This window comes from Myotis daubentonii, chromosome 6 (assembly GCF_963259705.1).
Source record: "Myotis daubentonii chromosome 6, mMyoDau2.1, whole genome shotgun sequence".
NCBI lineage: Eukaryota > Metazoa > Chordata > Mammalia > Chiroptera > Vespertilionidae > Myotis > Myotis daubentonii.
In genome coordinates, this window is record NC_081845.1 from 41,398,873 (window position 1) to 41,422,982 (window position 24,110).

The following is a 24,110-nucleotide window of genomic DNA, read 5'->3' on the forward strand; positions in this document are numbered from 1 at the left end:
GCAGAGGAAAAAGCAAGGGCAGAGACGGTTTATTTCTGAGCGTGGTAAGTTAGCTTTTATATAAACTCCTTTTCCTTTTTATATTTGTTCTTTGTAGTGCTAGACCTCACCTTGCTAGTAGTTGAATAAGTACCTGATATTTGCTGCTTTTTTTTCCACCAAAAAGCAAAGTCCCTGTGCATTTTCTCTGTGTGTTTCATGCTTGCTGAATACTGACCTCATTTTATAGATCTGCAAATCTATGTATCTAATTACATTTGACTTGAATGTCACAAAGTTAAATCTTTACTTCAATATTAGAGTACAACCACAGCAAGTCACTACTTTGTTCTGAGTCTCAACTGACCAGGGAATCCAGCCTCTCCACCCTTCCTAAATCAACAGAAGTTCACATCATGTGCTCTAAAATTTTAAATCTTACCCAAAATAAGATGTCTAATATTATATCTTCCCCAAGATAAGTTCATAAACCCTATAGATAATGAATATCTGTGAACACTGTGAACTCATAGTTGGTTATCAGTCTTCCTTTCAAATGGTCTTTTTGAAGTTGGTTAACTTAGTACTTCACCTCCCCCGCTAGGGAATCAGACTGGGAGACAGCCTCTCCCCTGAGCATCAGAAGCCCCCCTCCTCCCTGCTGACTTGAGTCAATTTTTAAGATCTTAGCTTGTACTCAGGAGAAAAACCCAGACAAATCCCAATTGAGGAATATTCTGTAAAATTCCTAACCAGTACTTCTCAAAGCTGTCAAGGACATCAAAAACAAGGAAAAATCTGAGAAACAGTCATAGTCAGGAGAAGCTAAGAAGACAAGATGACTAAAGGTAATATGGGGTCCTGGAATCAGAAACACACACACACACACACACACACACACACACACACACACACACACACGCCGCTTAGGTTAAAAACTAAGAAAATCTGAACAGATTGGTTACTAGTAAGGAGACTGAATCATTAATAAAATCCTCTCAACCAGCAAAAGTCAGGCTTTAAGGGTGAATTCTACCAAACATTTAAAGAATCAATATCAATCCTTTTCCAACTCTAACAAAAAATACAAGAGTGAGGAACACTTCCAAACTCATTATAGCAGGCCACCATTACCCTGATAGCAAAATCAGAAAGAATAAACTACTCCCTCTTTCCCATAATAATAGTAGCAGTTGATGAATGTAATTTGTCCCATAATAATAGTAGCAAAAGAAAATAAATATAGAACGCAACATTTATTATCAAAAACTAGATTTAATTAAACAATAAATTAAAAATAGTACTCCTAATTTTTATTTTGAATGTTCAGATAGTTTCTGGATTTTTCAGTAATTTTGTTACTGCATTTTAAACTTGTAGGGAGGATCCCTTGGCTGCGAAGCTTTGCTTTCCCCATGTGCGTGAGCTTAAAATCATTGGAGAGATCGTTCTTCATTGCTTCCAGCATAACTTGTTGAAGTGACAGAAACATACTATCTAGTATTTCAGGAGAAATCTTATCAAAGGCTAATATGGTGCCTCTTCTGCTAAGAGGAATATGTCTAAGTTTTTCAAGTTTTTCTCCATAATCTTTGCATTTACGTTTTGTTTTTTCAAAGAATCAACATTAGCATAAGATTCTCCTTGACAATTATTTTCAGAAGCACGTTTCCAAATTCTTGATATGGTCATTCGGTTGCACTTAAATTGTTTTGCAGCTAACGTAATTGCACCTTTCTGCAACTTTTCCTTTTTCTTTTGATGCATCAAGAACTGGACAATCGCAAATCGATCTTTGCTTGAAAACTCTCTTTTTTTCATCTTACTTTTACAATGGGTTGATATTCAGCTGAAATAAAATGATTTCGATCAGCGGATGAAATTAGAAAAATAGTTATAATTCATAATAATTAGATTAACCTAAGAATTGAAAGATGTGTCAAAACAAATGACAAATGTCATGAAACATTGATTTTGATTGAAGGCTTCGCAATTTGCGCTACAACATAACTTACAGCTGCATTAGCCAATAATTCCCGTTTAAATATTCACTTGCTACTATTATTATGGGACAGAGGGAGTACAAAAGAAGAAAATTACACGTCAATATCCCTAATAAACATAAATACTAAAATCCTTAACAAAATATTAGCAAACCAAACTCAACAACATTAAAAAAACAACAACAACAAGACAAGCAAAAACAAAAAAACAAAAACAGAACTCATAGATACATACAGAGAACAGATTGGTGGTGGCAGAGTCAAGAAGTGGGGGATGAATGAAATGGGTGAATGTGGTCTAAAGGTACAAAATTCCAATTATAAAATAAACTAGAGGCCCAGTGCACAAATCATGCACAGGTGGGGTCTGGCTGGCCGGGGGGAGGGGCCGTTGGCGGTTGGCCGGCCCAGTCCCCTGGTCAAACTCCCAGTCAAGGGGATAATTTGTATATTAGCCTTTTATTATATAGGATATGTTATGGGGATGTAATGTACAGCACATGGCTATAGTTAATAATATGGCATTGCATGTTTGAAAGTTGCTAAGATAGTAGAACTTCAAAAAGTTTTTACACAAGAAAAGAAAATTTGTACCTATATGTGATGATGAGTGGTAACTAGACTTATTGTAGTGATCCTTTCACAATATATACAAATATTGAATTATTATGTTATATATTCAAAACTAATATAATAGTATATGCCAATTATATTTTAACTAGGGGCCCGGTGCACGAAATTCGTGCACTGGGTGTGGAGGGGGGGAGTGTCCCTCAGCCCAGCCTGCCCCCTCTCACATACTGGGAGCCCCCAGGCGTTGACCCCCATCACCCTCCAATCGCAGGATCGGCCCCTTGCCCAGGCCTGACTCCTCTGACAGAGGTGTCAGGCCTGGGCAAGGGACCCTCATTTCCCCCCATCACTGGTTCTGCCCCCAGCCCAGGCCTGATGCCTCAGCCAGAGGCGTAGACCCCCATCACCCTCCAATCGCAGGATCGGCCCCTTGCCCAGGCCTGACGCCTCTGCCAGAGGTGTCAGGCTTGGACAGGGGACCCCCATTTCCCCCCGATCACTGGCTCTGGCCCCCGCCCAGGCCTGAGGCCTCTGGCCCAGGAATCATGCCTGGGCAGGGGACCCCCATCTCCCTCGGATCGCTTGCTCCATCCCCCGCCCAAGCCTGACGCCTCTGACCCAGGCTTCAGGCCTGGGCAAGGGGACCATCATATCCCCCCAATCCCCGGCTCCGCCCCCCGCCCAGGCCTGATGCCTCGGCCAGAGGAGTTGACCCTCATCACCCTCCGATCACCAATCACCGGATCAGCCCCTTGACCAGGGCTCAGGCCTCCGGCAGAGGTGTCAGACCTGGGCAGGGGACCCCCAGCTCCCCGCGGCTGCAGGCTCCGCCCCTGTCCAGGCCTAACACCTCTGGCCTAGGCGTCCGGCTCGGGCAGCGGGGACCCGCAGCTGCAGCGGCCCTGCGATCGTGGGCTCCGCTTTAGGCCCAGGCAAGGGACCCCTAGCTCCCTGGACTGCCAGCTTCGACCGTGCCCAGCTCCCATTGCTGGCTCCACCCCTACTTCCTGCTATCACTGGCCAGGGCGGCAAAGGCGCCTGATTCTCCGATCATGGCTGGGGGGCAGGGCAAAGGCGGCCCAAGGGCCACCTTTGCCTGCCCCCCAGTTCTTAGCTCCCCCCTGGGTTTCCGATCACTGTCAGTGGCAGGGGGCTTCTTCCTGCTTTCCCTTTGGCCTCCCTGCATTGTGCCTACATATGCAAATTAACTGCCATCTTGTTGGCAGTTAATTTGCATATAGTCCTGATTAGCCAATGAAAAGGGTATCGTCGTACGCCAATTACCATTTTTCTCTTTTATTAGATAGGATAAAAATGAAGAAAATCTGAATAAACTATATGGACTCTAATTAATAGTAATATATCAATATTGTCTCATTAATTGTGAAATATGTACCATACTAATATAAGATGTTAACAATGGGGAAGTTAGGTGTGGGGTATATAGGAACTCTCTGAACTATCTTTGCAACTTTTCTCTAAATCTAAATTCTAAAATAAAAATCTTATTTAAAAAGAAGATGAGCCAGAACCGGTTTGGCTCAGTGGATAGAGCGTTGGCCTGCGGACTGAAGGGTCCCGGGTTCGATTCCGGTCAAGGGCATGTACCTGGGTTGTGGGCACATCCCCAGTGGGAGATGTGCAGGAGGCAGCTGATCGATGTTTCTCTCTCATCGATGTTTCTAACTCTCTATCTCCCTTCTTCTCTGTAAAAAATCAATAAAATATATTTAAAAAAAATAAAAAGAAGATGAAAGAAAGTATGCAATTCTGATGAGCTAAAAAACTGGGGTTGTGACCACCAGCCTCAGACTGGTAAGAATCCCCCTGCTTTTTTCCTTCACTGATCTTATAAATAGGAAAGCATTGTTTTATTATTATTTGTTTTTTAATATTTGATTTGTCATTCTGAGTCTGTGCTCTCCTTTTTCTGCAAGTCAGTTTCTCTGTCTATAAAACTGGATTAAGTGGTGGTATGGGAGGATACCTTGAGCAATAGTGAAAAAGCAGTCCTATGTTTGGCTGTGTAATCTATAAAATTGGGTTCTTACTAAAACATCTCCAACAATGATAGGCAAATTGGCTGCCCCGAGGCCTCATGTGAAAGTAAAAATGGACCTACCTCTGGATCCTTCCTTCCAGGATGTCTCATTAAATTCACTTTAAAAATAATAATAATTGTCCTACCGTACTGAGTCTGTAGACAATGCTAGCTTAGTCTGAGACAGGCAACCAGAAACTCCTGCAGAGCCTGGTCAGGGTATCATCAGCTCAGCTACGAAGCACAGAACTTTTCATCTAGGATGTTGTCAGAACAGGTGAATGAGAAGATCCATCAAGTGACAATAAGAAAAAAAAGAGAGAGAGAAATGCCACACTAGGACAAAGAACTCTTCAAAAAAAAAAGGTCTCTTTGTTTTTCTGCCTTGATACAGCTTTGCATGTGGATTTATCTTTCATGAAAGATAAAACAAGCATGCAATTAATCAAAGACAGAAATCAAAGGCCGTGCTGCCTAGGTTTATTTCATTAGGAAACTATTTCCAGCATTGTTTATTTTAGCACTGCTAACACATGTTGAAATGAATTTGAGTAATAAAGGTAAGCTCTTGAGGGAACATACTCCTATTTTTTTTTAATAAAGTCAGATGACTTTTTACATTTTTTTAATATATTTTATTGATTTTTTACAGAGAAGAAGGGAGAGAGATAGTTAGAAACATCGATGAGAGAGAAACATCGATCAGCTGCCTCCTGCACATCTCCCACTGGGGATGTGCCCACAACCCAGGTACATGCCCTTGACCAGAATCGAACCTGGGACCCTTCAGTCCGCAGGCCGACGCTCCATCCACTGAGCCAAACCGGTTTCGGCCATACTCCTATTTTTATTCTGAGGAAATACAGCAACCAGTTTATCATTATATGAGTGTGTGTGTGTGTGTGTGTGTGTGTGTGTGTGTGTGTGTGTGTGTAATTATGACAGGGTCAGAGACCTATGAATTAACCTGATATAACACAATACAGAGCTATATACACATCCAAGCTTTTGCTGTTGGGGATGTTTACAATAAAATGGCCTGAAATGCATGAATCTATCAGAGGAATTAACACCTCTCACCTAAAAGTTGTCACTATTTCTCTACAGCATCTGAACACTTTCTCTGCCTGAGGAATTCCCCGCTTTATAAGTTTTTCTGTGTCTGAGGAATTCCCCTCCTTATAAAGGCCACCTCCCGCCACCCAAGCTCTCAGATTCTCACTCTCACAGCATGATTTGCAGTTAACATCTTAGGCCTCACAGGTTGGATACACCCGCTCCAGACTGAAGCGGGGATGCAGAGGAGCAGGAAGGGCAGGGGATCTTCTCCAGCAGCACCGGGTGCTGAGGGGCCGCAGCGGCCCAGCGACAGCATGGGGCATTCCGTGCAGGGCACAGGCTGTGCAATTCAATGTTCGGCTGCCCGTGGCGGTGTCCTCACGGGACCAACTTTGTGGTGTGATTTTGGATGGTTAGGATCTAGTGAATTGGGCTACCTGATATCAGTGAGGATAGCAGAATCCAGCCCTCTTGGTATTTATGTGAATTACCCCACATTCTCTTAATAAACTTCTTTTCTAAGTCAAAGTGAGTTGGTTTATTTTTGCAGCAGCAGCATCCTAACTGATAAGGGGATGGCTGCAGGCGATGGACTCTACAGAAATAGGGGGGAACCTGAGATCAATGACTTGGCCTTGTCGGGGTAAAGGGCAATAAAAATTTAGTTAGGATTGAAGGATTGGGGTGGGCGTGGGTGAGGGACACACAGATTAGCTCAGAACCTGCACAGGTGACAGTTCATTTCATTATTTCCCCATGGGCAGTGGGGATGAAGCAAGTGTCCACCGAGTGGTTGTTGCCATAGATCAGGACTTCTCAGCTTCAGCACTGTTGACATTTTGGGCTGGATCTTTCTTTGTTGGGAGGGGTGTTCCCTGTGTTCACCGTAGGATGTTCAGCAGTATCCCTGACCTCTGCCCACTAAACGTCAGTAATACCCTCTCCCACAGTCACGGCAACCAAACATGCCTTCAGACATTGCCAAATGTACCCTCAGGAGCAACTGTCCCCTGATGAGAACCACTGCCATGATGGAGCATGAAGAAGCCGATGAATTAAAGAGCTTTGGGGTGGGTAGCTTAATAAAAGAGAATGACAATCCATAATTCTTCAATATTCAGTTCAAGAGATGGAGAGAAAACCAGGGAATTTGTCTGATTTTGCCAAAAGCCTCCTTTACCTGTTATAGCTGCCAGGCTATCAGAGCCAAGGCCCAATCACAAACTTGAGACTTGAGCTTTGCTCCGCCACTGGCTCCCAACCCAGCAGTGTCAGTTAGTGCTCAGAGAGCTTTAAATTCGGAGGCCATATAAAACTGTGGCACGCTTCTCTTGAAGGACTTACTACTCCAGGGGCTGGGGCGGTGCCAACAGACAGCCTTCAGCTGTCAGCCTCTTTAGTAATTGTCTCAGAGTTTGCCCGAGTCTTGCCCCCTTTCAGGGGTACAGGTGCCCAGCTCCCTCACATCAAATTCTACAACTCTGAAGGGCCATCCCAGCTTTCGAATACTTTGTGGATTCAACTGAGCCCTTAACAGAGATTGTACTGCAGCCAAAGATGAGTTAGTATGTGGGCTCCGGAGCGGGGGGAAAGCCCTGATGTATACCATTTGCCAATTCCCATGCAAGTGAGCACCAACTTACCACTTACCACAGCTCGACATCTCTCTCAACCCCTTTCTACTTTATTACCTTCTTATCTGCAGGTGGCAATTCCAAAACCATGTCCTGATCAAACTCCTGCACTCCAATCTCTGTCTCAGAGACTGCTTCCAAGGGAACCCACCCTGAACCTCAAGAGAGTGGGAGACCAGACCCCTAAAGGGAGAATAAACTCTCATTATGGAGAGAAAAGAAATCATTGTTTAAATATGATGAGCCTTGCCCATCACACAAAGTTGTTTGGAATTTCTCTTATAGGCAATGGAGAGACAGGAGGGGGTTTTAAGTAGGGCACTAACAAGACATGACATTTATTTTAGGAAGGTTGTTCTGGAAGCAGAACACAGGATGAACTGGAGTGGCAAGAGACTGTTGTGAGTGACACTGGGGATGGATAGGAAAGCCCAGGATTTGATGACGAATTAGATGTGATGGTGGAAATAAGAGAAAGAAGAATCAAAGATTAAGTTAAGATTACTACTAGTTTGGGAGACTAGTTAGATTAGTTCTTGGCAGAGAATTTTAGGAGGTGAACACATTTCCAACATGTTGAAATTAAAGTATATCACATGGGCCGTCAAAGTAGAGATATTCAGAAGATATATATAAATATACACATATGTTTATATATATATATATATATATATATATATATATATATATATATATATCACATCATCTACACAAATAAAAGAGAAACATGGTAATTGGCGTACGACCGCTACCCTTTTCATTGGCTAATCAGCGAGATATGCAAATTAACTGTCAGCCAAGATGGCGGCCGGCAGCCAGGCAGCTTGAAACTAACATGAGGCTTGCTTGCCTCAGTGACGGAGGATCAGGATCATTGGAGGAAACCAACGTTCCCCGCCTGCGGCTGCAGGCCTCTGAGCGGGCAGTTTAAGAAACATTGTAACAAATACCGCCAGACTTCAGCCAGCAGATTCGCAACATTGTATGCAAAGGCCAGAAACCTACTTTCAGCCATGGAGGCCTAAGAGCTGGAGCCAAGCCTCAAGGTAAAGCTGGCCCAGAATAAAAAAAAAAGAAAGAAAAAAAGGAGCGGTTGGGAACTTCAGTCACTCCCAGCCTGAAAACAGCCCTCAGCCCCTCACCCAGACTGGCCAGGCACCCCAGTGGGGACCCCCAACCCTGATCCAGGACACCCTTCAGGGCAAACCAGCCAGCCCCACCCATGTACCAGGCCTCTACCCTATATAGTAAAAGGGTAATATGCCTCCCGCCACCGGGATCAGCGTGACAGGGGGCAGCGCCCAAACCCCCTGATCGCCCTGCGGCTCTGTGTGTGACAGGGGGCGGGGCCCCAACCCCCTGAGCAGCCCTGCTCTGTGCCTGATAGGGGGGAGCTCCCCAACACCCCCCCCCATCGGGCCCTGCTCTGTGTGTGATGGGGTAGAGCCATAACCTCCCCATCGGCCCTGCTCTGAGCCCAACCAGGGGCTGCACCTAGGGATTGGGCCTGCCCTCTGCCACCCGGGAGCAGGCCTAAGCCAGCAGGTCGTTATCTCCCGAGTGGTCCCAGACTGCGAGAGGGCACAGGCCAGGCTGAGGGACACCCCCCCTCCCCCCCGAGTGCACAAATTCTTGTGCACCGGGCCTCTAGTGTATATATATATATATATATATATATATATATATATATATATATATATAACATCATGTTACTTATTTTCATACCCTGACTATTCCAAACAAAGCTATATAAATACATACATTATATCAGCATTAAAATAAATAGATGAAAAATTGAGGGGAAAAGAATTAAGACAGAGGTGAGGTTAATACACAAAAGGCAAGAGGCAGATCCTAAACTATAACTACAGTTTCTAACAGCAAAGCAGAGGGAAACACAATCAAGTACTTGTTTCACTGAGACCCTCAGTGGAAAGCAGGATGGGTACTGAGATCTGAGGGGAAACATTTCTGAGGACTAAGCAGCAGTTGGAGATAGAAAATAGGAGGCTTAGAAGTGAGGCCTATGCTGGAGATGGAGACCTGGGAGTAGGGTGAGGGTGGGGTGGTGGTGATGGTGATGATTACAGGCATAAGGAGAGTACCATGAGAAGGAAAAGGACCAATTGTGGAACCCTGGCAACACTGACATTGAAGAGGAAGTTAAAAATACTGGAGAATCAGGGAAAGAGAAAGATCAGAGAAAAGAAACTCCCCTGGAATCCCAGCCATATGAGTTGCAGATATACTGTTTGGGAGTACTTGCAAGTGCATTTTGTAATTTCATGGGCTACTTCAATGACAATAGAAAACTTAGTCTTGAAATATACCAATAATAGCCTTCAAATGCTTGCCTAGGGGGGAAAATGCAGCAATCTCTTATCTTTTCAAAAACACAAAGGCCACTGTCAAAACATAACCCAAAATGCAAAAGAATATTAGGTTATATCAGTGATGTCATGGTTATTATGATATGACTAAAGTAATGTAATTGGCTGTAGCAGAATGTTTATACAAGACTTTATAATTTTTATCTTAACTCTAATTTTTTAAAAAAATCACAACTTAAGTTCACTTTAGGAATAACTGAGTCTTTGGGAAAGATATATATATTTTTGAAGATTAAGTTTCTCTCAACATCTTGTCTTAAGAGTATAAAAGTTTGTTCAGTTTTTACGAAATTTCCTTGCAAATCAATTCTGCTCTATATCCTACCAGAACAAAAGAGTCACAAGGTTTACCTGTGGATTAGCTGATAAATGAATCAGGTAATCTCTGCCCTGAAGAAATTTGGGACCTGCCTACTCTCTGAGAAGGAAGGTTTGAGAGAAGTTGTTAAAGAGGTCATTACAGGTTTCCTTGAGGAGTTTGGGAGGAAATGAAATACCATGAAATGCAAAGAAATAATGTAAATAGAAATTATGGAGTCCCTCTAATTCAAATAATTTCTGACAAAACTTCAACCAATGGAAATGCCATGGAGGAAAATACACTATATTGTACTTCAGATTTTAAAAAGAAATGGAAAGTATTAGTAGGCCGTGCATCTTGTATGAGAAAAGAATGAACAGATGTAAAGGGGGCAGCCATAAGAAAAGCCCATTGAAGAGAAGTGGGTGATTAATACACTACAAACAGGTTGGGACAGCATGATTTATCTCCATCTCAGACTGTAAACCTACGATGCAGAAAATGAGGTTAAAATGAAAAATGTAGGAATCCTGACAACCATCAGAATACGAGATAATCTACGTTTAAAATAAGGTCATAAATTAAAATGAAGAACCAACATTCTTCTTGTAAAGAATCCAGAAATTTACCAACAAGTGTGGACAAGTCAACTGAGTTGGAAGTTGGGATTTTTCTCTAGCCCAAGACAAACCATAGATTTCGAATGAAATGACCCACTGCATTTTGTAGGAAGGAGATGCTGCTTTAATGGTAGCAAAAAATAAATAAATAAATAAATAAATAAATAAATAAATAAATAAATAAATAAAGATGTTACCAAAAGGGCAATCGTAGGGAAGCCACTTAGATTTTTTTTTTGTGGGGGGGGGGGGGGGGTATGGGGGAGGTGGTAGACCATAAGAAGAATAATTTAGGGCTCCCAGGGAAGCAGTTGCATGCAGGTAAGTCATTGTAGAAATTAAATAAAGACAAACTAGAACCAAACTTGCTATTCAACAATATTCAAATAATACTATCTACACTAATAAAAGAGAAAAATGGTAATTGGCGTACGACGCTACCCTTTTCATTGGCTAATCAGGGTTATATGCAAATTAACTGCCAACTAAGATTGGCAGTTAACTGCCAACAAGATGGCGGTTAACTGCCAACAAGATGGCGGTTAATTTGCATATGTAGGCACAATGCAGTGAGGCGAAAGGGAAAGCAGGAAGAAGCCCCCTGCCACTGACAGTGATCGGAAACCCAGGGGGGAGCTAAGAGCTGGGGGGCAGGGCAAAGGCGGCCCTGGGGCCGCCTTTGCCCTGCCCCCCAGCCATGATCAGAGAATCAGGCGCCTTTGCCGCCCTGGCCAGTGATAGCAGGAAGTAGGGGTGGAGCCAGCGATGGGAGCTGGGCACGGTCGAAGCTGGCAGTCCAGGGAGCTAGGGGTCCCTTGCCTGGGCCTAAAGCAGAGCCCACGATCGCAGGGCCGCTGCAGCTGCGGGTCCCCGCTGCCCGAGCCGGACGCCTAGGCCAGAGGTGTTAGGCCTGGACAGGGGCGGAGCCTGCAGCCGCGGGGAGCTGGGGGTCCCCTGCCCAGGCCTGACACCTCTGCCGGAGGCCTCAGGCCTGGTCAAGGGGCCGATCCGGTGATTGGTGATCGGAGGGTGATGAGGGTCAACTCCTCTGGCCGAGGCATCAGGCCTGGGTGGGGGGCGGAGCCGGGGGTTGGGGGGATATTATGGTCCCCTTGCCCAGGCCTGAAGCCTGGGTCAGAGGCGTCAGGCTTGGGCGGGGGGTGGAGCAAGCGATCAGAGGGAGATGGGGGTCCCCTGCCCAGGCATGATTCCTGGGCCAGAGGCCTCAGGCCTGGGCGGGGGCCAGAGCCAGTGATCGGGGAGAGATGGGGGTCCCCTGTCCAAGCCTGACACCTCTGGCGGAGGCGTCAGGCCTGGGCAAGGGGCCGATCCTGCGATTGGAGGGTGATGGGGGTCAACGCCTGAGGGCTCCCAGTATGTGAGAGGGGGCAGGCTGGGCTGAGGGACACTCCCCCCGTCCCCCCCCCCCCACACCCAGTGCATGAATTTCGTGCACCGGGCCCCTAGTTAATAATCATAATAAAAGGTCACTTACCAGGTGCCAGACAGGATGGTAGGTATGTGTTCCCTCTCTGCAGATGAAGAAACAGGCTTAGAGTGAAAGGGGACAGCTGTCAAAGACAAGACAAGCACAGGTTCAGACTGCTGATGCCTGATGAGGGGCGTGCTTCCAAATTCCACATTATAACTTAGCTGGGGGGATGTCATGTGTGCCTACACTTGGAAGACAAACTATCTCCATTTTTCCTATTTCCACTTCTCAGGATCAAGGCCTTAACGCTTTCTGGAAGAATTCAATAAACAGCTACAATGTCATTATGTTAACACTAGAGGCCTGGTGCACAAAATTCGTGCATGGGTAGGGTCCTTAGGCCTGGCCGGTGATCAGGGCCAATCTGCTAATCTGTGGGGCAACTGGCGGGGTGATGGGATGGGGGGGGCCACTGGCCTGGGGCCTGTGGGCTGGGGGCAGCTCCTGCATTGAGCATCTGCCCCCTGGTGGTCAGTGCACATCATAGTGACTGGTCGTTCTGCTGTTCAGTCGATTTGCATATTAGGTCTTTATTATATAGGGTTATGTTAACACTTTGTTAGCATGAGCCTTTTTTGTTTGTTTTGAAACACAAAAAAAAATCAGGTAGATATTTAATTTCTTGAATAAACTGATGTTTTTTATTTCATTTGGGATTTTTTGCAATATATAATTTTATTGAAGTATATATATAGAAACTGTACAGTTCAATTGATTTTCACAAAATGAGCACATTTATGTAAAAGTTTTCAAATAAAGAATAGAACATGGCCAGCTCCCCAGAAATCCTCTTGTGCCATCCCTGTCTCCAACCTTCTCTCAAGGGTAACAGTCACCTTGAATTGTAACACATAAATTAGTTTTGTCCATTTTTGAGCTTCATATAAATGGAATCACACACATTTACATATTACTGCATTGAGCTTCTCTCATTCAACAATATATTTATGAAATTCATTTATATAGTTGCATGTGGTTGCAGTTTGTTCATTCTCTTTGATATGTAGCATTCCACAATTTCTTTGTCTAGCCTACCACTAATAGGTATTTACTGGTTCTTTTTTATTTTTTTCTCACATTTTGACAGAATAAATGCTATGAATATTTCTATGTATCTTTTTGGTGAACATGTGGGGGTCATTTTGGAATTATTCAGATGCATTGGCTATATTTTTTCCTTGGAATATAACTAAAAATAAACCATTTTTCTTTTCTTAGATGTTTGGTTAATATCTGTGAACATCCACTTTACATATTTTATGTTATATTTTTCCCTAACAGGTGGTTTCTTTAAGAAATGGCAAAGCCTTAAATTCCTTGAACATGTTACTTACTGCATGTTACAGGAATTCAATAATATTCAAATAATATGCAAATATAGGCTTCTTCTGATGAATGCATGGCAGACTAGGTTCACAATCAATGAAAAGGACTGAATAATATTTATCTTTCAGAAATCATCCTAAATGCACTGTCAAACTGGCTAGAATAGACTGTAAGGAATACTCAGGTCAGAAACTAAAGGGGAGCATGTGGAGAAAAAAGAACATTGATGTTACTTTCAACTTGAGGGCGTTTACTGAACCGTGTGAACAAGAGCTTTGAAATACACAGCCTTCTGAGCCTGGGGGAAAAGAGATAATAAAACCAGGGCCTGCACTGTTCTAGATCGATGTTTCTCTCTCACATGGATGTTCCTCTCTCCATCTCTATTTCTCGCCTGTCCTCTCTCTAAATATTTCCTCAGTGGTTTTATGCCAGCCTATGAACCAGAAGGTCATGGTTTGATTCCCAGTCAGGGCACATGCCCCGGTTAAGGGCTCAATCCTCAGTAGGGGGTGTGCTGGAGGCAGCCGATCAATGATTCTCCTTCATTATTGATGTTTCTATATCTCTCTCCCTCTCCCTTCTTCTCTGAAATCAATAAAAAAAAATCAGACAAACAAATAAACAAACAAACAACCTAGGCCCTGAACAGAGAGTAGAGCTAGAACCCAAAGGGTATACCCCCAATGAATGGATAAAGTAGAAATGTCCCTTATTTGCCAGGGAATTGCAAAGATGATTGCTAATGAGTGGAAGAAGAAAAAGAAAAAACAACAACCAAGTTGCCATAAAATATATCCTCATACTAGTCCACAAAGCGAGGCTCAACTAGGTTCTAAGGAATGATATCAGATACCACATAGCTTAGAAACAAAAATAAAATAATAACCAGGTATATCCCATATTAAAAATTAAAGAACTATACTTCTAAATAAACAGTTCTTTAAAGAAGATGTTATAAGAGAAATTAGACAACATTTAAAACTAAACCATAATAAAAATTACAAATGTCAAAACTTTGGGTGTGCAGCTAACACAGTAATTAGAAAGATATAGACCCTTTGTTGCATCTATTAGGAATTTTAAAAAAAAGGCTACATATTAGTGAACAAAGACTTCAACTTAAGGAATTAGTAAAAGAACAGCAAAATAAATCCAAGTAAAGGTGGAAGTAAGAAATAATAAAGATAAAAGCAGAAATTAAAACAACAGAAGACTTACAATAATGAAAATTAAATCCAAAAGTTGGTTCTTTGAGAGTATTAATTAAATTGACAAACCCCTGATAAGACTGATAAAGAAAAAAAGAAACAAATAAACAATATTGGGAAGGAAAAGGAAAACATAACTATAGAGCTATAGTCATTATAAATTTTAAAACTTAGATAAAATAGAAAAATTCCTAGAAAATTATAACTTACCAAAAACTGACTCAAGAAGAAAAGAAACATCTAAACCCTTCTAAAGAAATTGACTTAATGATTTAAAATCTTCCTACATGAGCCCTACCCAGGTGGCTCAGTTGATTGGAATGTCGTCCTGTACACCAAAAGGTTGCGGTTCTGTCCTGGGTCAGGGCACATGCCTAGGTTGCAGGTTCCATTTCCAGTAGATCAGGGTGCATATAGGAGGCAACAGATCAATGTTTCTCTCTCACATGGATGTTCTTCTCTCTATCTCTCACTTTCTCTCCCTTCCTCTCTCTAAACATTTCCTCATGTGAGGATTAAAAAAACACACAATAATTTTCCTACATGAGACAATAATAGGTTCTTTAAAATCTCACACAGCAATAGAAAACCACAACAGTATCTATCTACACTTGTTATAAGGTTCTCTAGGTAAATCTGAACACAGACTCGATACTTACTGATATTAAGAACTTATTAAGTTTAGAGATGATTCTGATATCATGTTTAAAATAATTCCTTATCTTTTAGAGGCACATTTTTAAATATTTGTGGATGAAATGATATAAAATCTGGAATTTCTTTTAAAATAATGAAGTAGGTAGGGGTCACATGACATATGACTGGCCATGCTTGATTATTGATGGAGCTGGGTGGTCAGCATAGGGGTTCATTATATAATTATTTTTTTTTTCGTGATTCTTAATTTTTTATCTTTATTGTTGAAAGTATTACACATGTCCCTTTTTTCTCCCATTGACCCCTTATACCCCCACCCCCACCCCCACCCCAGGCCTCCAACGCCGTGTGGTCTGTGTCCAGGGGTTATACGTATATGCATAAAGTACTTTGGTTGATCTCTTCTGACACACCACCCACTCCTGTCTTCCTCACTCTTTTCATTTTTTGTGTTTGTTTGAAATTTTTTATAACAGAACTTTAAGTTTCAAGGGATGAGAACCATGACTTACATATATTAAACATTCTGCTGACCTATCAATAATTAATATTTTTCAATAGTTCACTTAAAGAATTAAAAATGAATTCAGCATTGCCAACATAAATTTGATAGAATTTCTTAGATAATTTGGATATTTCTCATATCTATATTTTATGGGAAATACATGGTAGGGTTTTTTGGTTTTTTTTTTACATCTTTTTTTCTGAGTTTTTAATATAATTTTAATTTTATTTTGTTGTTGACAATATTATAAATGTCCCCCATTTTTCTCCCTGTTGCCCCCCTCTACTCAACGCCTGCCCACCTCAGGCTTTCACTACACTATGTCTGTGTTCATAGGCTATGCATATATGCATATAAGTTGTTGGTTAATCTACTCCCATTCTCTCCTCTCCCTCCCCCTGAGACCTGTAATTCTGTTCCATGCATCTATGCCTCGGGACCTCAGTTTGTTCATCAGTTTATTTTGTTCATTAGATTCTACATATGAGAGAGATTATGTGATATTTGTCTTTCTCTGGCTGGCTTATTTCGCTCAGCATAATAATCTCCAGGTCTATCCGTGCTGTTGCAAAGGGTAAGAGATCCTTCTTTTTTACAACTGCATAGTATTCCATTGTATAAATATAGCATAGCTTATTTATCCAAAATACATGGTAGTTTTATTTTTTAAGAAATTTCAAATACATTTTGAAATGATAGTTGGTATGAAGGAATAATTATGTATACTGGTTCCTAAAACATTGGATAGCAAATGATTTTACTGGTATAAAACACCCCCAGCCTACCTCTCCCATCCCCTATCTGCTTGCCAAGACTGAATCCTTAAAACCAAATTCAGTCTCTTCCTAGGGTACCAACACTAACAGCAATTTCATATACAATTTCCTGTCTCAATTTCCCTACCATGTACCCACTAGAATGCATGTCACTCACTTCAGACAGGAGCTTCATTATGTTTATGCTGTGTGCCGGGTCCTAGCAGAGTACCTGGCCCAGGATTTGTGTTCAATAAATAGCATTTCACCAGCTCCTGTTTCCCTCACTGGCTTATGGTGAGGCTTAAAGGAGATGAAAGTAAAAGCCTTGTAAATTCAATGTCTTACAGCAGATCCTCTGCCTCAAGTAGAAAGCAAGCAGTTCTCATCTTTGGAAAGAGGTCTCTGAGTGGAGGGGGAGGTTCATTCCCTCACTCTCTCCACTGCCACAGGCAAAGGGGGTGTTTCTTTGTTTCTTCACTCACTAGTTGCCACTCCACAGCATGGAGTGAAGAGGCTGGACAAGGGAGGCAAAGTCACACCAATGTGTCTCCAAGGAACACATTGATCAGAGCATATTTTGGCATAAACTCAGTCATTTCAGCTAATTCAGAAGGGGCTTAATGTGAGCTCCTGGGAGGGAGCTACATCGTGTCTAAAGGGCGCAGCATGATGGGGATTTTGTTTTGTCTGTGGCCTCACCTAATTTAAGGTACTTTCCTAAGTACTCAAACACTAGCTGGAAATACTACAAATCTCAACCTCCCTCTTCCCTTTGCTCTTGGCAAGGTAAAGGGAGTTTGAGAGCTTAAAAAAAAAAAAAGTCTGCCTCTTTTGCCCTTCCATCAGCAAAACAAAAAAGTAATGGATTATTGTGCTTCACTAACAAGTCTGTTTGTCATTTTAAATTCATTTCTTTGTGCAGATCAAGACATAAAAGAGGTTTCAGAATGAATCCCAAAGGAGCTGAATAACTGGTCACAAGTGGATTTTTAAAAGTCACAATTGAGAGGTGATCTACATATGCTGATTTCTAGCTGTTAAGATGAATTTTCATGACTTTGCCTTTGTCTAGTAGACCTTTGCTTTTCTCCATGATTTCAGTAGGATTTATTCAGGAGTTTCACACTCAGGGCCATTTTAATACATTTCAGTCCTTAGGTCCCTGCCTTCCTTCCTGCAATGGACAGCTCCCCCTTTCATCCCCCCCACCCCCTCCGTCCAGACTCTGGAAAGGTTCTCCTGCCCCTTCCAGAACACAGTGTACAGTTTAGTCAACCCTGGTCCACAGAAACAAACAGTATAGCCTTGCAACTCAAAAATGTCATTATAGCTTCTAGAGAGGACCTCCCCATCCTAGTCCCAAAGTTCAATTTATTCTTTAAATCAATAATCCCAATTCATCAGGAGAAGGTTATGAAGTTTACCTAGTGGTCGGAGGTGTTCTATAGGGAACATGTTACAGGGCTATAGATGAGGCAAGATAGAAAGAAGTTAGGGAAAACTCCCCACAAGTGGAATGAGGGGGCAGGAATGAGCATCACAGGCCAGTAAGCTGCTAGGTCCTCTCACTAGATCCCCACCTCCACCCGTGACCAAAGGGAAACAGTTTATGGCATGAGATTCCTGTGTGGTCGATGACCGCAGAAGTCAACAACAACAAGGACTGGCTAAGATCCAATCAACCCAAGACAGAGGAAAAAATTGACCAGAGAACCACTCTAAAGCTCATTATAGCATCGTTATAATGAAAACTGACACCACAAGTAGAAGCCCTTCTTCTTGTTCCTAATATGAAATAGAGCATATTAGGAATAAGTACCCCCCCCCCCTACCAACTAGAAAGTAGAGACAGAATTTGGCGCTATAAAGTTCAGAAACAGCCCACTCTTGGAAACACAAAACCCCTCGTACTGACTAACCATGGGCAACTCGCTCGGAGTTCACCCTTGTCCACTCTGATGTGTACTTTCCCTTCTTTCACAGCGGCCCTGTGAGTCTTGTGACCAGGGATCCTGCATCCTGGCCTCCTTGTTTCTCTACCAAAATAAAACTACCATTCACTCTCACCCTGACTCGTTCTTGAATTCTTTCCTGCTCAAGACAAGAGCCTGGAGGTCCCAGACTGTGCTGGGGCAGGGCCAGCCCCCAGCAGGAAACCAGTCCAGGAGCATATACATGTTGACAAGTTCTGTTGTCTTTTACTCAGTAGGAAATCGATATTTCTTGAAAAATTGGAGGAAGGGACAATCTCTCTTACCACCCTTTGCCACCACCTTCTCTCTGTAGGTCTCCTTTGTCATTTTTGGCAGCTGGAGAATTGCTAATGGACGTCTACATGCATGGCAATCAGATCTGACCCATTTGTGCGTGTGCCTCTTAGACGCAGGGGAAATAGATGCTCTCAAGCTCAGATCAGTTGTTTTGGCTGCCAGTCCCACCATGGGTTGGTTCATTTGTGTGTTCTTCCCTCAGTCACTCATTTTGGTTAATGAACAGGCCATGCAGTGAAGAAAATCCTGTGACCTAAAATGGTGTGTGTGTGTGTGTGTGTGTGTGTGTGTGTGTGTATGCGTGTGTGTTATTTAGGTAGTTTAGGGGGGAAAAAACATACTTGAAAGATAAATCAGCAACAACCCAGAGCTAATGCCCTGTAACTAGGTTTTCTGTTGCATTAAACATCTATTACAATCACATACTTGTTGGTGGCCAACTGAATTAAAAAGTTAAACATGCATAAAACAGACTAACACAGCCCCTTCCCAGATTCTGCAGAACAGCTTGTGGAGGCTCTGTTTCATCAAAGGAGGCCTGGCTCCGTTGCAAGAAAGGCTTGCTCACTCTGCCGATGAATTAGTTGTGCTAACGGGCCAGAAACAAAACAATCTGGAGATGATTTCTGTAAAACTGGATGCTTCATCCAAATGTGATTAACACAGCCAATAATTTTTGTCTTTGCTACCGTGAAATAACTCAGAGCCAGAGGTTGAGTTCATCAAAGCGAATCTTTTTCTTCCACATCTGAAGAAAGGTGTTGGTTGATTTTCCTTCCTTTCTGCATAATAGTTTTTTTGAGAGAATAAATAAGCCTCTTTATTTTCAGTTTGAAGATTTTTGTTAAGATCAGATTCTGGAATCTGCCAGATTAGAGATTAATTTGGGGACTTAGGGGCACCAACCACTATGCAAATTTTTGTAACAAAACAGTTACTGGATAGATGTTAGAGCTGCTGTGTAGCAGGTCAGAAGCTATAAGCATAACCTCGCCTTTATCTGTTCTTTGGGCAGCAGTAGAGAAGTGTGGTAAAAATATGTTCATGTAGGCATCAGAATGGTTCCGTTTGAACGCCTCCACCACTTTAGGTTTCGTGGGAACTGAAGCTGTTTGCTGGAGGCCTCTGTATGCCTTAACTTATCATCAACAAAGGGGTAAAGACACCTACCAACCTCACTGAAAAACGGAATGAGATCACTTAAGTACTCCACAAGAGGTAGCTATTTGTACTAGCTGCTTAACTATTCGATGGATATAAAAATGATGCTTTAGGTGATAATGAAGAATGTCAAATTGGAGGAAATAGAATTTATCTTATTTGAAAGAGTGTTAACTCAAAGTGTTAATACACTTATTTTCTCCATAATTCACACTGCTTTGTTCACGTATACTTAGGCATTATTTAAAAAAAAACACACAAAAAAAAAACACCACTTAGTACATCAGAGACAGCTGAGGTCTAGGAAGCGTTCTGAATGCATGATGATTTCACTACGGCAAGCTGACTCAGGAGGTAGCAAACAACTTAGTGTTTGGGTACAGAACATGATTTCTATTTTAAGTATCTTAATTTTTTAGGCCTCAGTTTCTTTATCAGCCATGGTTTGAGATGGAGGAAGCAGTGAGAAGGGAGGGCAACCACTTGTCCTTTCCAGCTTCTCCATTGAGTGTTGAACCCAGGGTTAAAATATGACTCTTTTAGACACCAAAATATGTGCATTTAACTACTAGACTATACTGCTTCCCAAGTTAGGGGTAAAACTAGAGAAGCAATGTGGTACAGGGGCAGAAAGTGTGGGCTCTTGGAACCCACTGCCTGAGTTTGTACCCAGTTCTGCCACTTGTGCTATCAAATCTTGGGGAAATTGCTTGGTCTCTTTGTGCCTGCGCTCCCTTATGTAGAAAGTGAGGATGCAAACAATACTTGCCCATACATTTGTGGGAGGACTAAATACCTCAATACATGCAATCTGCTTAGAACAGTGCCTGACCAATTACAAGCAGTTGCTACCTGCTTGGGCATATGGGAAACAGTGTAAGGTTTTGTTTTTTCTTCATTGATTGGTTATTAGGTCTGAGGGACATTGTTTCATTTGCAACACACTCTTTACTTTGTCCTTAAGGGCCTGGGGATGTACCTTTCATCTCTTACACACTGACTACTTCAAACACTGCTCATAGATGGGTTTTCCCCTTCCTATTTCATAGGGATTTCTGGGGATTGAAGGAGATACTTTTAAGTCAAGTTATATCTCATTGAAGACTGTAAGTGTTATATAATTAATCTTTGGGGCAATGGTTCCAAAGTCATTAAGCTTTTTAAAAAAATGGGTTATTGGAACTGCTTTGTAAACTTCTGAGAAGTATAAAATTGTAAGGTAAACTCTAACTCAGGAAGTTGAATTTAAGGAGTCAGCATTTAAGGCAAAAAGCAAAGATGGTTAAATTTACTCTTGAACATCTCTTAGAGTGCAGAACAGTTCTGTTTTTCAGTAAATCCACTATCGTCACTTTTTTCTCTAGCTTTGGAACAGATCACATTTCTTCCGTTGAATACCAGATGAAGTAATTGGCATGTACTTAAGCCAGTTTTGTATGAACAACATGTACAGCACAGACTAAGCACTATATGTGTGTGTGTGTGAATATATATATATATATATATATATATATATATATATATATGTATGTAATCTCATTTATTCCTCACAGTGACCTTATGACATATTCTCATTTCTTCTGTTCCCTGTGAAGGACAGAGGCAAAGCAAAGCAGATGACTCACCGGTGGTCACAGCAGGTGGACTATGGAGCAGAATTTTTATCTCAGTTCTCTTGGCCACAGAAGCCCCTATTTCTCCGCCCACCCCAACATGTTCCCTCTGCCTAGAATCACTTCTGCGTGGCAATGAAGGATGCAGATTGTCCTTTACTCCTCTTGAGGTGGCCCAGCCTCTATTAGAGGACACACTGGGTTTAGGGCTCTGGCATTTGAACGGAGTGCAGAGAAGCTGGAGGGAGTCCTAAACAGACTAAGAACCCATTTGAAAGAAGTCCCAGGAGAGAGTTGAAGAGTAGAAAGATTTAGAGAGGGACAGAAAGGACATTACTTACGCCCCTAAGGTTTAGAGCCATCGATAAGTCATGCAGGGCAGCTAGGATGAATCAGCCTGCGGTTGTGTGGCTTGGTTGCAGCCCTCCTTGAAGACGGGCTTCGTGGGGGCCTCCCAGAGTCCTTTCCACCTTACAGTTCTAGGAATTCACCCCGGACATCGCTAATAAACATAGCAAAGGCAGGGAGATTTTGCCTGAGTCTAGAGATACCACTCAGCCAATTCCCGGAATGCCTCTCTAAAGGGGGACCAGACGTTACTGCCTTCCTCTCATTTAATGATGGGGCAATGAGGCCCAGATACTCCATTCACGGGAAAGGAGGGCTGCAGGCAAGCCACACAGCCACGGGGCAGGTTCTTCCTGGCTGCCCTGCATAACTTCTTTATGGCTCTAAAACCCGGCAGCAATAGGCACGTTTGCTGGACAGGTGGCCCCAAAGGTGCTGGCTTTCCATATTAGTTTCACATGCAGAGCTCCAAGCACATCAGTGAGAGTGTCCACACCTGCCTTCTACGTACCCTCTTACCCAGCATGCACTTAGTGCCCTCCCATCCTCCGAAGAGGGTAATCAGGTATCGTCAGGGTAATGTCCCTGATGACCGGTACTGCCTACCTGTGGCCACAAGAGCAGCCCATTGCTTCAGTACAACAGACCAGTGGAAGAAACCAATTTACTCAAATTTCTGGTCCACAATTGAGTCAGGATCCTTTCTTATGGCCTTGTTCTTTCTTAAGGACTCTTTTTCATTGCTTTATTGCTGATTATACATACAACATAGTATTTAAAAAGGGAAAAAACAGAAAAGTATACAAAGTAACATAAACAGTATCTATTTTTTTTTCTTATAAAACTCAGATATATAACAGTCTGTGGTATGGATAATTCTATATATATAAAAACCTAAGCAACCATTATGACCAAATGATCAGAACAATCAGAACAACCTGAACGAGCAGTCAACCAGTTGCTATGATGTGCACTGACCACCAAGGGGCAGACGCTCAATGCAGGAGCTGCCCCCTGGTGGTCAGTGCACTCCCACAGCCAACCTCCCACAGCCCCTCCCCATGGCCGGCCGGTCCCCATCGGGCCCTGGTGCTAAACCATTCTGGTTTGGGGTTTTGTACATCCCTGTGCATGAATTCATGCACTGGGCCTCTAGTAGTGACAATAATAATCATGAGATAGCTTATGTGCCAAATGCTGTTCTGAGAGCTTAATCTGCATCGTCTTGCTAATGAAATAAATCCTGGACAGGAAATATTTGACTCTTCGTCCAGGTCCAATCCAGTCTGGCACTTTTAAGGAGTCAAATGTTTTCTCTATTCTTAAAAAAAAAATAAAAAAATCTAATGCTATCAAAATCAGTGAGGTCATCTTATCATCTTAATTATAGCCTCAGAGGTACAGTTAACCCTAGTCGGTTTGGCTCAGAGGATAGCGCATCAGCCTGTGGACCAAAGGGTCCTGGGTTTGATTCCAGCCAAGGGCTGTATCTTGGTTGCAGGAAAAAATATCCTGGGGTGAGGATTAAAAAAAAAGAGGTATTGTTAGCATTAAAACCTAAAAAGAACTAATAAAAATTAACATGAATGATAAGTCTGCAGATCAATTAGGCCCCTCTGTGCTTTGCTAATCTGAAAAGTCAACAGTGGCCCATGACCCTTCCTTACCAGACCAATGGTAAAATTATTAGTCTAGTTGCAGAACCGTTTCAAGTTTGTGCTTTAGCCAAACTTTATTTTGATAACCTATTTCAGACAGGAATAGAAATGTCTGAGGTTTTTCCTGGGTGCTGATGGTGATCTAGTCAAGCTGGCTTACTCTACTGGACTGCATCTCAGAAGGTTTCCTGATATATCTCCTCAGGCAAGGAAACAAAGAAAAAAATTAAAAATCAGATTATATCAAACTAAAAAGGTTTTGCACAGCAATGCAAACCATCAACAAAATGAAAAAACAATACATTGAATGGAAGAATATATTTGCCAAGAAATTAATATCCAAAATTTATAAAGAACTCATCTCACACAACTCCACACCCAAAAAAACAAACAATCCAATTTAAAGAATGGGCAAAGAACCTAAATAGATAATTCTACAAAGAGGACATAAAGATGGCCAATAGATATATGAAAAGATAATCTACATCACTAATCATTAGAATAATGCAAA